Genomic DNA, 14,622 nt, shown 5'->3' with positions numbered 1-14,622 from the left:
CTCTCCTTCCTCGTTCCCCCAACATCCACTCCACTTGCTCCAGCCCCGACTCACCTTGGGCTCTGCGCTCGCTCCAAGTCCCAGACGCCAGGTGAGGGCCCCCCGCCCCCCCCCGTCTTGCCACTCCCCAGGCTGGCTGGCCCCCGCCCCAAGCGCGCTGCACTCACCTGAGCCGCGCCGCTGTCGAGCCGGTCCGGCGCCCGAAGTCGGCTCTCGGGCTGAGCCATGGGCAGGGCCGCGGAGCACCGGCGGCCGGCGGACGAGCTTCGGGGCGCCTCGGGACGGCCGGCCGAGGCAGGGGCGCGGGCACCCGCGGAGACCCGGCGGTGGCGGCGTCTGGTGGCTGCCGGCGCGCCGGGGACTGTGCAGGCGGGAGGCTAGGCGAGCAGTCCCGCCGAGGGGAGGAGCGGGAGGAGGAGCAGGAGCAGGAGGAGGGGACGGAGGAGGCCGGGCCCTGAGGGAGAGCGCGCAGGGCAGCGGAGGATCGCGAGCGCCCACTGCTGCCCGGCGCGCTCCGCTGCGGCCCCGAGTCCCGCCGGCGCGGCGTGCGGGCGCCCGGTGCTCGCCTCCCGCCGACAGGTAGCGGACGAGCGCATCCCGGCCCGCCCGCCCCGCGGCGCCGCTGCTCCGGGGGCGGGGACCCGCGCGGCCGGGAGCGTGGGGCCGGTTGTGGGCTGGGGGACGCCTGGGCGGCGAGGCTGGGAGGTCGGGTCCCCTGCGGACCCCCTGCTGGGGAAGGCGAGGCCCGTGCGCCAGCCCCGCCGCCCCCGCCCCCGCGCTCCCCGGCCCCGCGCGGTCCCCGGTCTGCGCCCCTGCCCGTGCGGCCTCACCGCCCGGTTCCTTCCCCGCAGGTGGCCCACCTTAGGCGCGCGTGCCCCCTGCGCCGCCCTGGAGGCCAACGGAGCGGCCCCCGGAGCGCACACGGCTGCCCGGCCCGGACCCCCCGCGCAGGGAGCGGGGTCCCGAGCGCCCCGGCTCGGGCTCGCCACCGAGCACGCCCTGCCCTTCAGCTTCGCGCCCCGGAGTGGATGCGGATTTACCGGGAGAGCGCGGAGAGTTCGCCTCTGGTTTTTGCTAGACCCCAGGGTGGCAAACGTCAGCTCTGAAATGAAGCAGGGGGTGTCCCCCACCCCGATCCTGTAGCTGGAGGTTTTGGGGGGGAGAACTCGACCAGCCTCCAAGTAGTTCAACTTCAGGTTTCAGATGTCCAGGGGCGTGGGGTTGGGATCTCCTTACAGAGGCCCGACTGCCCGCTGCCCGCTGCCCGCTGCCCCGTTTACCGACCGAGCCCGAGGAAGCTGCCCTCCTAGGCAGGCCAGCCGACAGGAGGAAATGAGCAAGGAAAGAGAAAAAAAAAAAAATTGCCAAATGAAAAACAAAGTAATTTACTTTAGGTGAGATTTCAGTAGATCTTCCATATCTTAAACATTGGAAGGTAAATATTTGGAAGAATTCGACTTTGTCATTTAACTTTTTAAAAAAGAAATCTGCCAGTAATCTTGCTCGGTATAAAAATGCTTTGCCATTTATGGAATGGTTGCCATAGGAAGTCGACCCCTTTGCTCATGTGTTGTTACCTACTGCCCTTTTAGAAAGCTAAGCAATGACCAGCATTTTCTGGCTATCTGATAAGACCAATAGCATCTGGGAAGCCAAGACCAAGACTTGTGTTGGAAAATAAGCTTTTAGGGGTTTTTGTAACCCTGTCTTCTTCTCTGAGCCAGACTAATATTGATATGTGTATTTTAGATATATATGAATATATATATATATGAATTTGTAAGTCACATTAAAGCCCCATTTTGAAAAGTCTCAGCATTTAAATTTATATTAGCTTAAAAAAAGTGATTTTACTCCCCCACCACTACCCCCCCCCCCCCCCCCATTCTGTGAAGCTGCGTAAAATCGTGTAGGAGGTTGTGCAGGTCAAATGGTAGTCTGAGATAAACGCTTGCCAATTACTGGTATCCTTAAGCTCCTACCAGAAGCTAAGCCCAGTGCAGATCATGGGTTCTTCAAAATAGGGAGCAGCTTTGATGTTGTAAGTTTGTGTGATTACTTTTTCTTGAGAGTTCAAAGTGCTTCTGTTGCATGGACTCAGACCATGCAACAGACCACTGTTCATTTGCCAGATGCAAAGGGAGGCTGGCAGTGATTCCGTTAGCTGGGAGCCAAAAACAGGTTAACTGAGCTGCTTAGTTCCCTACTACGAGTCCTGAAAAGAAACTAGAACTTAGGCCCCAGCCCTGAGTCTCTGCTCTAAGCTTCACTTGCAGGAAGCAGCTCCAAGTAGATGGGGCAAAGGATTAAGAATTTGAGGACTGCATTTTTAGCTTCTGTCATTTTTCTTTTTTAATTTTAGCAATGTTCATTGATCAATGATCAACGTTCTTATGTTTAGACAGTAAGAAAGTATCATTTGGCTCTTTCGTCCATAGTTAGCTTTATGTCTCTGCCAAGACATTTGTCATTTCTCTTCAACAGCCTCCTCTGACCTTTTCTGGGCATAAGTTAGGTTTCCTAACTGGGCATTTATATGCCACCAGAACTCAGCTCTGCTGTAACAACACGGATATTGTATTGACAACATCAGCTTAAAGATTTGTCTTCCCCACTACATTAGAAACACTTTGAGGGTGCAGCACAATCATGATGAGAGCCATAGATGATGTCTCCCCAGAGCCTTGCATGGTGTCTGAAACATGGTATACTCCTAAAAAAAAAAAAAAAAAAAGAGTTTGTAACAATTTCCAAGGACTGCTGAATTAGGCCAGATGTGTTTCCATTTCAGAGCTGTCAGTGTATGAATGGAGGCTCACAGGAGACATGGTGGTGGTCCACTTGAAGAATGGCTGCTGTTCATACATATGTGGCCTAAGACTCTCTTACTCGGTGTCATCACGTGGAAAATGAGAGGGTTTTAATAGATGATCTGTATGCTGCTGATATCATAAGATACCAGAGTCTTGTTGAGCACCTAGTATGTGTTCAACACTATGCCAGTACTGAGCAAGAGGTGGACAGTGAAGACACCAGCACTGCCCTAGAGAAGCAGAGAATCTAACCTCAAGGAGAACGTAGACTGACCCCCACAACCCATCTTTACCGAAACTCATTGGCATCAGTTAAGTTACAAACTATGTTCTGCAGAAGAGGAAGGCTGAGACAATAAAATGGAAACAAAAACAAATGAGCTATGAGTTCAACCAACAATCAGTAATACCAGCTGGGCTGCATTCAAGGCTTTTGGGCCAGGTCCTTGCAAAATGGATTATAGGATATATACATTTTGTCCTTGTACCAACCCTCTTAGAAATTATTATTCTTTTTAATAAAGATTATATTTTTTTTATTTGAAAGGGAGAATGAGTGAAACAGAGAGAGAGCAGAAGCAGGAGAGAGAGAGAGAGAGGGAGAAGTAAACTTCCCACTGAGCAGGGAGCCTGATGCAGCGCTTGATCCCAGGACTTGGGGATCTTGACCTGAGCCAAACATACACAGACACTTAAACAACTGAGCCATCCAGGTGCCTATATGATTTCCTCATTTTGTGAAAACAAAGGCACAAGAAGTTTATTTATATTTATATTATTATTATTATTATTATTATTATTTTAGGCACAAGAAGTTTAAAGTCATGTTATGAGTGAGTGGGAGTAATTAGGACACTAGGGGTAGAGGTGATTTATCCAAGGCAGCTACCATTCTAGTAAGAACTAGACTCCTAGTCCAGTGCTCTCTGTAATTAAATGGTTTGCTTATATTTGCTTTTGTTATTTGTTTGTTTTCTTTCCCCAAATATGTCATGGATGAGGGAGTTTATGAGAAAAGGAGAGAGACAAAGAGAGAGCTGCTTCTCCTGAAGATATTCAGGATCCACAGTACCTCTACCTGCCTGGGCTCACTATGATTTTATCTGTAACTCCTGCCTGTGGGGCTACCTACCTTGTACAGTCTTTCCTCTCATAATGACAGTTTGAATCTTTCAGGTTAATAGCATGAATATTAAGGAGTCCAATGGGATTCTTTATAAGCAGAGGAAATTGGGATCAGGTTAAAAATCCAATTTTAATAAACTTTCCAAGTCCTGATTTAGATGGTGCACTAATGGCTCTTACTGCTGAATCATCTGAAAAGTCAGATGTATTTTTAAAAAGTCCCTGTTGTATGAGAAGCTTGATAGGTGTTGTCTAATTGTACATTGTGCATTCCTGTCTTTATAGAAAAGATCGTGTGCAAAACTGATGAGAACAGATATGCAATGCCACCATCCAGAGAGCTGGCTGGGCAAGAGGTGGTGGGGGAGGGCGGGCATTGGGTTGGAAAGATGATTTTCACTCATTTGACCAAAACAAAGAGAGCATGATTACGCTGTGTGAAAATGGTATCCTCAAATAACTCCAGCTAATTTGATTGTGCTCAGGTCTAGAATTGTTTCCATTTCTTTTGATTTGCTAATTAGCTGGAGCAGCCAGCTTGGGAGAGAGAGAATGAGGGTCAAATCCAGAAAAAAATGTAGGATCAAGACTCCTTCTGACTCACCGCCCCCATCTCCTGCCTCTCCCCTCCCCCAGCCTGTCCAGCTCCCAACTTTACCTACATCCTTAAAAACAATCCACCCATCTATGATGAGTAGATTATGTTATGCTTTTTTGAAAACAGGATGCTTATCCCCTTTATGACACTAGATTTATTCTCTGCATGTGTGGTTGCAGGGTTGAGTTATAACTTTGACCTCTGTGGGACCTCGGCTTCAAAATTAATTAATGAACTAAAAATTAAATTTCATGACTGCATCGACATAAAGACCAATATATTATTCTCATTTATTTCCATATGTATTGAGGCTTGAAAGGTCTAAAAGAAGTTAAAACATTTTTGAGAGGCCCTGAAAGTACCTTGGGGTCCTGTGACTGGCTCTGTGCAGATGGCGATATTGTATAGAATGAATGCCTAATTGATTCAGATAAAGTAGGTATGATAAATGCAATTTTCTGCAGTCCATTTGTTGTGTTGAATAAACAGTCCTAGATAACATATTGCTTTTATTTCTGATCCCGTGTCAAACCTTGCCCCAAATCACACACATCTGTGCTGCAAAAATTGCAATATTGCAAGCCTGAAATGGCCCCCTCTTTCAAATTATCAGGCCCTGCTGCGTGCTGGAATGCCTTCAGGGCAGTGGGAAATTGTGACACTCCCTTTGATTTTAGGTTTGCTGGGACCAAAGCTGACCGATGCTTTGATGAGCAGGTCTTGCTGATTTTCTCTTTTTGGCCTTATTCAAGGACGCTGTTAAGTTCAACTCTCAGGAAAAAAAAAATTAAAAAATTAAGATCTTGGCCTTTCTCTCCAGCCTCACCAATTGAATTGAAACATCGACTGGGTGCTGGCTATGTCCTTCCCATAGAGCAGCCCTGTGGTAGGTATATTTATGGAGAAGTATAAAATTTAATCCCTTACCTGAAGGAGCTCACAGACATGCATGAACAGAAAAATTACAATTCAGTCGGATGATTCTCACGAGCTCCTGATTCTCTGAACACTAGGGAGATCCAGGGAGCATTTGGACTGTGACTATCATACTCTCACATCCTCCCCACTGTCAGCGTCAAGCAGCATACCTTTCTTAGCAGCTCTCTCCCCTGGGAGTACCCCCTGAAGTTTTCCAGCACGGCCCAATTGTCCCTAAAAACTGACAGGGTTGCCTTCTCTTTTCTAAGTTTTGTTTTGATTCCAGATTTAAAACCCAGCCAAAGCAAGCATCTCTTGAAAGATGCTAGAGTTCTCTTTCCCCAGATTTTTGGAATACTGTGCTTATGAAGAGGTTTACAATGACACTCATAAGAGCCCCTCCTTTATGATGGTAGTATTTCCTAGCATGCTTTGAAGCTCAGACAATTTAACTCTTAAATTAAAATATATATAGGCTTTCATATTTTAAGTGATCAATTTAGCATATCTCAATCTATTGTAGCACTATTTGTTGTAAACTGCTATAAAATTGACTGACTTGTACAAAGTTAGGAAAACCCATCAAACAGTATGGGAAACAAGGAAGAGGTATGTAGAGGTAAATAAAAATCATGGCATTTGCTGATTAGCTTTAGGCTAGGCAATTTGAATGCATTCTCTTTTTATCCCTATTTTTCATATGAATGCAGAGAAGTTAAATAACTTCCTGAGGGTCTCAGAGCTAGCAATGCTGGATTTAGAACCAGGTCAAAATCAAGTCCTTCTATGCTTTCTTTCCATCTCATGATATAATTTTCTCTTTCTTCTTTTTACTGCATGTGTTAGCTTTATGCAACTAGGAAGAGGTCTCCAGTGTATTTTGTATTTTATCTCCGAATGAAGAAGCAGAGATCTGAGTTCCTCTTCATGCCTTGAAAATGTACTTACATTCTAGAAATTTAACTATCCATAAGGTATTTAAATCCAATATTCATGGTATTGTTATAATTGCATTTAGTAAACTAATTGACAAAATGAAATGCTAAGCTTAAAAAGCTCAGTTCTCAGTATAATTGTTTTTCTCTCCCCACATTCAATCAGCCCTTAAAAACAAAAGCTGCTATGGAGATGCAGCTCCCAGCATACTTGATCTCACCTTGGGGCCCTGAATTTCTTGTGGTGCCTCCAACCTCAGCACTGGTGTCCCTGCTCATTCATTTCAGCATCACTGAGTTCTATAGCTCCGACTCTCTGCCAGCCCTGGAGATCAGAAGTGAGCTGGACACAGTCGTCATGCAGTTGGAAATCAGAATTTGTCTTGGGTATCCTATGATAGCTCTAATGCCCTTCCCAGCTCTTGTTCTTTATGTACCCTTGGCCTGCCTTTATGAATTCCCCTCTTTCTAGAAGTGGCAGTGTTTGGCAGGAACACTCTACCTGCCTAGGGAGACAGATGGACTTACTTACTGGCAAACTTGGGGAGAAAACCTGTAGATGCTTCATCAGCTCTGCCCTTCTTCCTCTCAGGAGCAAGCTGCTTGCAGAGAGCATCCAACCTGCTAGGCTTTACTGTTCCTTAGGTGTCCTCCCAGCTGGAGAGATCTGCTCTGGTCTAGGGTTGTCTCTCCCTCCCCAGGTAAGTGCGTCCCATTCTGGTGTTGACCTTTTGGCTCTCACATGGTTACATTCTCCAGCTTCACTTCTATCAGTGAGACCAGACTTACTGGGCTCTCATTCATCCTAGTCTTTGTTGCATGGGCAGGGAAGAGGGGTGCCATTTCTGAGGCCAGTTTAAAACCCCAAAACTGATTAATGCCCTTGATTCCTTTCTTTCCTGGCTGCTGATTCATGTACCCCTTGCCAGAAATCAGAGCTCATTATGTCCTGTCCTGTTCTCTAATTATTACCACGGCCATGGTCTTTCCTGGGGTGGTTGTAAATCTATTGTGTTCATAGTCTGTCTTTTAGCCCTATTCATACTTAGAAAAAGAATGTGAATGAACCTCCCCAGAATTCAGTAGATATCACAAATCCCAAGAGGGCAGGTTCCAGAATCATGTTGCTGGGGTTCTGAAATATTAGCTCTGTGATTTCACCCAAGTTACTTAGCTTCCATTTCTTGCTCACTAAAGGGGGGGAAATGAAGACACTCTTCTCTTGTTAACTGTAAACCACTTTCCACATAGTACACACTGAAGCCATATCCATTGTTATTACAAAAAGGAACTAAGTCAGATGTCCTGTCCTTTCTTTCTTAGAAAGAAGAAATACAGCAAACCCTATCTCCTTTCCTAAGCACCTGAATGACCTCTGGATTACGGGGCCTTTAAGGGAACAATTCTTCTTGGGAACAGACAACATCTGCCCTAAAACTCATTGTTGCCTGAAAAATCACAGGGGCACAAAGAAGGCCAGTTCTAAAGAGCAAAGCTTTGGGTTCAGGCAAAGCTGAGTACAAACCTCTGCCAGTCCAGTCCATTGGTGTGTCTGCTCTGAACTCATTTCTTTCTTTATAAAACAAACAAATGTGGGGTGACTGGGTGGCTCAGTTGGTTAAGCATCAGACTCTTGGTTTCTGCTCAGGTCGTGATCTCACGGCTCTGGGATCCAGCCTGGTAGGGGCTCTGCACTCAGTAGGGAGCCTGCTTGAGGACTCTCTCCCTCTCCCAACTCCCCCCTTAACTCTCTCTCTCTCTCTTTCCAATGAATAAATAAATAAATCTTAAAAAAAAATAAAACAAACAAATGTAATGGTACTTATGCAGAATGCAGTACGTTGAGATGTAGGTAAGATGACACAGCTACTGTGCAGCACATAGCAGGTCAATGTTTTCTGAGTGGCTGCATATGGAAAATATTAATTCTGTCCCTGAATTCAGATGGTGCTATTATCCAGAATGTTAATATTGCCTGATCTGACTTGCATTCACCTGAAAAGCAAGTGATGTTGAACTGGCAAAACACAGCAAGAAGTGGGCCCCATGGAAAATCAAACAACTAGCTTATTTTCTTTGGAATAATTGAGAATAGGAGCTGTTTCTTGTGCGGAGCACATTATTCTACCTCTGATTAGGCCAGCTCTAGTCCCCTCACAGGTGGGACATGCCATTCATGCGGGGCATGTAGAAATTCTCCACACTTTTTCTTCCATCATGCACCCAAATAGAGACAGAACAATGACCTCCAAAGATGTCTGTATCCTAATACCTAGAAGGTTAATATGTTTACTTGTATTGTGTCATGAGTTCCCTGGTGCCAATGCCAAAATTCAAGAGGCAAAGTTCTGACTCCCAGGACCTCAGAATGTGACTCTATTTCGAGTTAGAGGCTTTATGGAAGTAATTAAGTGAAAATGAGGTCACTAGTATGGGCCCTAATCCAAGGACTGGTGTCTTTATAAGAAGAGGAGATTAGGGCATAGACATGCACAGAGGGACAACTTTGTGAAATCACGTGGAGAGGGAAGTCATCTACAAGCTAAGGAGAAATGCCCTCAGAGGAAATCCACCCTACCAACATCTCGATCTTAGGCTTCTAAGATCCAGAAAAATGAGGAAATACAGCTCTGTCGTTGAGGCCACCCACTTCGTGGTACAGTATTAGGGTGGCCCTAGACAACTAACACAGTCTCATAAAGTACTTGGTGTTGCTTTGTAAGAGAGCGTAGAACTCCTGATCGTTCATACAAATAAGAACATTGCCTTCCTAAAGTCATATTACCCCAGTGCCCTGTTTCTGTTGCCTACCTGCTACCTCTTTATTCCAATGCAAATTGTTAGTACATCTTTTTCAAAATATTTAAAAACAATTATATTTGCCACATGTACATCAAATAATGCTAATATCTCCGTGGAAGTGATAGCAGATGAGTGTATTAACTATATACTGCTGCATAACAAATTACCTTGAAAGTCAACGCCTTAACACAACACACGTTTATTATCTCATGGTGCCTGTAGGTCAGGAATCCGAGCATGGCTCACCTGGATCCTCTGGCTTAGAGTAACTCAGGCTCTAGGCAAGGCGTACGATTGTCAGGGCTGTAGTCATGGGAAGGCTTGGTGATTGAGGATCGCTCACTTACTTAGCTGTTGGAAGGATCCGGTTCCTTGCAACTGTTGGACTGAGGGCCAGTCCTCCCTGACCATTCCAGGAACCTCCCTCAGTTCCTGGCCACATGGTGTCTCCATGGGGATGCTCATAACATGGCATTTGGCTTCCTTGTAGTGAACAAGTAAGACACCAAAAGAAGGCATTTAAAATGGAAGGCATTATCTTTTTATAACCTAATCTTGGAAGTGACACATTGCCACATTTGTCACATTCTATTTGTTGGAAGCAAGTCAGTAGGTCCAGCCCACACTGAAGAGGTTGAGGTCACTGGAAAGCATGAACTTCAGGAGACAGAGACCACAGAGACCAGTTTGGAAGCAGGCAATGACGTCAGGGTCATGACAGCAGCATGGCCAACAATAACAGTCAGGTGCCATCCATCCTGAGACCATCCAATTCCATAAATATAAAATGTAAAAAGAAAACATCCTGAAGTCAAAGAAATGCAATGTGTTATTTCTTAAGATCCTGGGAACATCACCTTAAAGTTGTGTTTTATAACATTTTCTCCCTGTAACTTCCACATGACTTTTCTAATTACATGTTATAATAGAAAATAAAGAAAGTAAACACGGAATTAAATTCTGAGGCACTTATTGATTAATAAGTCATTCATTCAGTCAGGAGATGGATACTGCTATGTCCTAGGAACATGTACGAACCTTCAAAATATTTGATGTGTTCAAAGAAATAAGATCATTTTAACTTGACCATTAGAGACTTTCTGCTTCGAGCTGGCTGGTCAAGGAAGGAAAACTTCACAAAGAGGTGGGACCTGGGCTGGAGTCCCAGAATCACGGGCTTGCTTTCAACAGAAGAGTTTGAAAAGGCAAAATTCTCTACTGAGTTTACTGCAAAAGTGAGGAGTGAAAGAAGCATTTGCAGATACAGAGTGATACACAAGAGAAGACAGTATTACTTTTATACTTCCACCTCTCTGTATTCAGGGGTTCAGCTACATTTTATTTTATTTTATTTTATTTTATTTTTAAGATTTTATTTATTTATTCATGAGAGACACAGAGAGAGAGGGTCAGAGACATAGGCAGAGGGAGAAGCAGGTTCCATGCAGGGAGCCTGACGTGGGACTCGATTCCGAGTCTCCAGGATTGCGTCCTGGGCCAAAGGCAGTGCTAAACTGCTGAGCCACCCTGGCTGCCCTCAGCTACATTTTAAAGTACACTTTTGCATTTATTTTAGCAAAAGTAATATTTGTTCATTATAGCTAATTTAGAAAATCACAGGAAACTAGAAATAAGGAAAAAACAAAACAAGACAATAATTCCACTAGTCACCCAAAGGCAATTCCTGGATTAAGACTGGGTAAATGATAAGGGAAATAAAGAATGAAATTGAAACTGCCAGTCTGTTGTACTTAGAGTTTTTAAGTTTAACTTTTTTAAGCATAACAGTTGTTGTACATTTGGATTCCCAGTTTCTTAGAAACAGGTACAAGTAGGGACAAGGTGTTTGATTTAAAAAATTCAATTAATGTATAAACACTTCAGTATTTTCCTGGTGAAGGAAAAAACATTCTTGTTTTATTGTGCATGGAATTCTAAAGAAGGGCATGTAGACCTATAGCAGAATTATTATTTGTTTTCTGAGGGGCAGTAGGAGAGGGAGAGAGAGAGAATCTTAAGCAGGCTTCATGCCCAGTGTGGAGCTGAAGGCAGGGCTTGATCTCACAGTTCTGAGATCATGACCTGAGCTGAAATCAAGAATCAGGCGCCTACCTGACTGAGCCACCCAGGTGCCCCTAGCCCAATTCTTTTTTTTTTTTTTTCTTTTTTTTTTTTTTTATTGGTGTTCAATTTACTAACATACAGAATAACCCCCAGTGCCCGTCACCCATTCACTCCCACCCCCCGCCCTCCTCCCCTTCTACCACCCCTAGTTCGTTTCCCAGAGTTAGCAGTCTTTACGTTCTGTCTCCCTTTCTGATATTTCCCACACATTTCTTCTCCCTTCTCTTATATTCCCTTTGACTATTATTTATATTCCCCAAATGAATGAGAACATATAATGTTTGTCCTTCTCTGACTGACTTACTTCACTCAGCATAATACCCTCCAGTTCCATCCACGTTGAAGCAAATGGTGGGTATTTGTCATTTCTAATAGCTGAGTAATATTCCATTGTATACATAAACCACATCTTCTTTATCCATTCATCTTTCGTTGGACACCGAGGCTCCTTCCACAGTTTGGCTATCGTGGCCATTGCTGCTAGAAACATCGGGGTGCAGGTGTCCCGGCGTTTCATTGCATTTGTATCTTTGGGGTAAATCCCCAATAGTGCAATTGCTGGGTCGTAGGGCAGGTATATTTTTAACTGTTTGAGGAACCTCCACACAGTTTTCCAGAGTGGCTGCACCAGTTCACATTCCCACCAACAGTGTATGAGGGTTCCCTTTTCTCCGCATCCTCTCCAACATTTGTTGTTTCCTGCCTTGTTAATTTTCCCCATTCTCACTGGTGTCAGGTGGTATCTCATTGTGGTTTTGATTTGTATTTCCCTGATGGCAAGTGATGCAGAGCATTTTCTCATATGCATGTTGGCCATGTCTATGTCTTCCTCTGTGAGATTTCTGTTCATGTCTTTTGCCCATTTCATGATTGGATTGTTTGTTTCTTTGGTGTTGAGTTTAAGAAGTTCTTTATAGATCTTGGAAACTAGCCCTTTATCTGATATGTCATTTGCAAATATCTTCTCCCATTCTGTAGGTTGTCTTTGAGTTTTGTTGACTGTATCCTTTGCTGTGCAAAAGCTTCTTATCTTGATGAAGTCCCAATAGTTCATTTTTGCTTTTGTTTCTTTTGCCTTCGTGGATGTATCTTGCAAGAAGTTACTATGGCCGAGTTCAAAAAGGGTGTTGCCTGTGTTCTTCTCTAGGATTTTGATGGAATCTTGTCTCACATTTAGATCTTTCATCCATTTTGAGTTTATCTTTGTGTATGGTGAAAGAGAGTGGTCTAGTTTCATTCTTCTGCATGTGGATGTCCAATTTTCCCAGCACCATTTATTGAAGAGACTGTCTTTCTTCCAATGGATAGTCTTTCCTCCTTTATCGAATATTAGTTGCCCATAAAGTTCAGGGTCCATTTCTGGATTCTCTATTCTGTTCCACTGATCTATGTGTCTGTTTTTGTGCCAGTACCACACTGTCTTGATGACCACAGCTTTGTAGTACAACCTGAAATCTGGCATTGTGATGCCCCCAGATATGGTTTTCTTTTTTAAAATTGCCCTGGCTATTCGGGGTCTTTTCTGATTCCACACAAATCTTAAAATAATTTGTTCTAACTCTCTGAAGAAAGTCCATGGTATTTTGATAGGGATTGCATTAAACGTGTATATTGCCCTGGGTAACATTGACATTTTCACTATATTAATTCTGCCAATCCATGAGCATGGAATATTTTTCCATCTCTTTGTGTCTTCCTCAATTTCTTTCAGAAGTGTTCTATAGTTTTGAGGGTATAGATCCTTTACATCTTTGGTTAGGTTTATTCCTAGGTATCTTATGCTTTTGGGTGCAATTGTAAATGGGATTGACTCCTTAATTTCTCTTTCTTCAGTCTCATTGTTAGTGTATAGAAATGCCACTGACTTCTGGGCATTGATTTTGTATCCTGCCATGCTACCGAATTGCTGTATAAGTTCTAGCAATCTTGGGGTGGAGACTTTTGGGTTTTCTATGTAGAGTATCATGTCATCGGCGAAGAGGGAGAGTTTGACTTCTTCTTTGCCAATTTGAATGCCTTTAATGTCTTTTTGTTGTCTGATTGCTGAGGCTAGGACTTCCAGTACTATGTTGAACAGCAGTGGTGAGAGTGGACATCCCTGTCTTGTTCCTGATCTTAGGGGAAAGGCTCCCAGTGCTTCCCCTTTGAGAATGATATTTGCTGTGGGCTTTTCATAGATGGCTTTTAAGATGTCGAGGAATGTTCCCTCTATTCCTACACTCTGAAGAGTTTTGATCAGGAATGGATGCTGTATTTTGTCAAATGCTTTCTCTGCATCCAATGAGAGGATCATATGGTTCTTGGTTTTTCTCTTGCTGATATGATGAATCACATTGATTGTTTTACGGGTGTTGAACCAGCCTTGTGTCCCAGGGATAAATCCTACTTGGTCATGGTGAATAATTTTCTTAATGTACTGTTGGATCCTATTGGCCAGTATCTTGTTGAGAATTTTTGCATCCATGTTCATCAGGGATATTGGTCTGTAATTCTCCTTTTTGGTGGAGTCTTTGTCTGGTTTTGGAATTAAGGTGATGCTGGCCTCATAGAATGAATTTGGAAGTACTCCATCTCTTTCTATCTTTCCAAACAGCTTTAGGAGAATAGGTATGGTTTCTTCTTTAAACGTTTGATAAAATTCCCCTGGGAAGCCATCTGGCCCTGGACTCTTGTGTCTTGGGAGGTTTTTGATGACTGCTTCAATTTCCTCCCTGGTTATTGGCCTGTTCAGGTTTTCTATTTCTTCCTGTTCCAGTTTTGGTAGTTTGTGGCTTTCCAGGAATGCGTCCATTTCTTCTAGATTGCCTAATTTATTGGCGTATAGCTGTTCATAATATGTTTTTAAAATCGTTTGTATTTCCTTGGTGTTGGTAGTGATCTCTCCTTTCTCATTCATGATTTTATTAATTTGAGTCTTCTCTCTCTTCTTTTTAATAAGGCTGGCTAATGGTTTATCTATCTTATTAATTCTTTCAAAGAACCAACTCCTGGTTCTGTTGATCTGTTCCACAGTTCTTCTGGTCTCGATTTCGTTGAGTTCTGCTCGAATCTTTATTAACTCCCTTCTTCTCTTGGGTGTAGGATCTATTTGCTGTTTTTTCTCTAGCTCCTTTATGTGTAAGGTTAGCTTTTGTATTTGAGTTCTTTCCAGTTTTTGAATGGATGCTTGTATTGCGATGTATTTCCCCCTTAGGACTGCTTTTGCTGCATCCCAAAGATTTTGAACGGTTGTATCTTCATTCTCATTAGTTTCCATGAATCTTTTTAATTCTTCCTTAATTTCCTGGTTGACCCTTTTATCTTTTAG

The 14,622-nt window shown here is 43.7% G+C and overlaps 1 protein-coding gene and 1 long non-coding RNA gene across 2 annotated transcripts in view; one reads left to right on the top strand and one right to left on the bottom strand.

The window, feature by feature from the left end:
• The window catches only part of HS3ST1 (heparan sulfate-glucosamine 3-sulfotransferase 1), a 30,542-nt gene extending 30,232 nt beyond the window's left edge, over nt 1-310 (bottom strand). The window contains exon 1 of the mRNA XM_077878165.1: nt 168-310. The gene's annotated coding sequence lies outside the window, so the exon portion shown is untranslated. The remainder of the gene's footprint in view (nt 1-167) is intronic.
• Nucleotides 311-4,394: 4,084 nt separating this feature from the next.
• Nucleotides 4,395-8,425, top strand: LOC144290951 (uncharacterized). The gene is made up of 4 exons (XR_013358423.1): nt 4,395-5,422; nt 6,301-6,428; nt 6,982-7,090; nt 7,713-8,425. It is a non-coding gene; the product is annotated as an uncharacterized LOC144290951 (long non-coding RNA).
• The last annotated feature ends 6,197 nt before the right edge of the window (nt 8,426-14,622 follow it).

Source organism: Canis aureus, chromosome 2 (assembly GCF_053574225.1).
Source record: "Canis aureus isolate CA01 chromosome 2, VMU_Caureus_v.1.0, whole genome shotgun sequence".
NCBI classification, from domain to species: Eukaryota; Metazoa; Chordata; class Mammalia; order Carnivora; family Canidae; genus Canis; species Canis aureus.
Note: the sequence above shows the minus strand (reverse complement) of the source record. Positions and strands in the feature narration are given on the sequence as shown.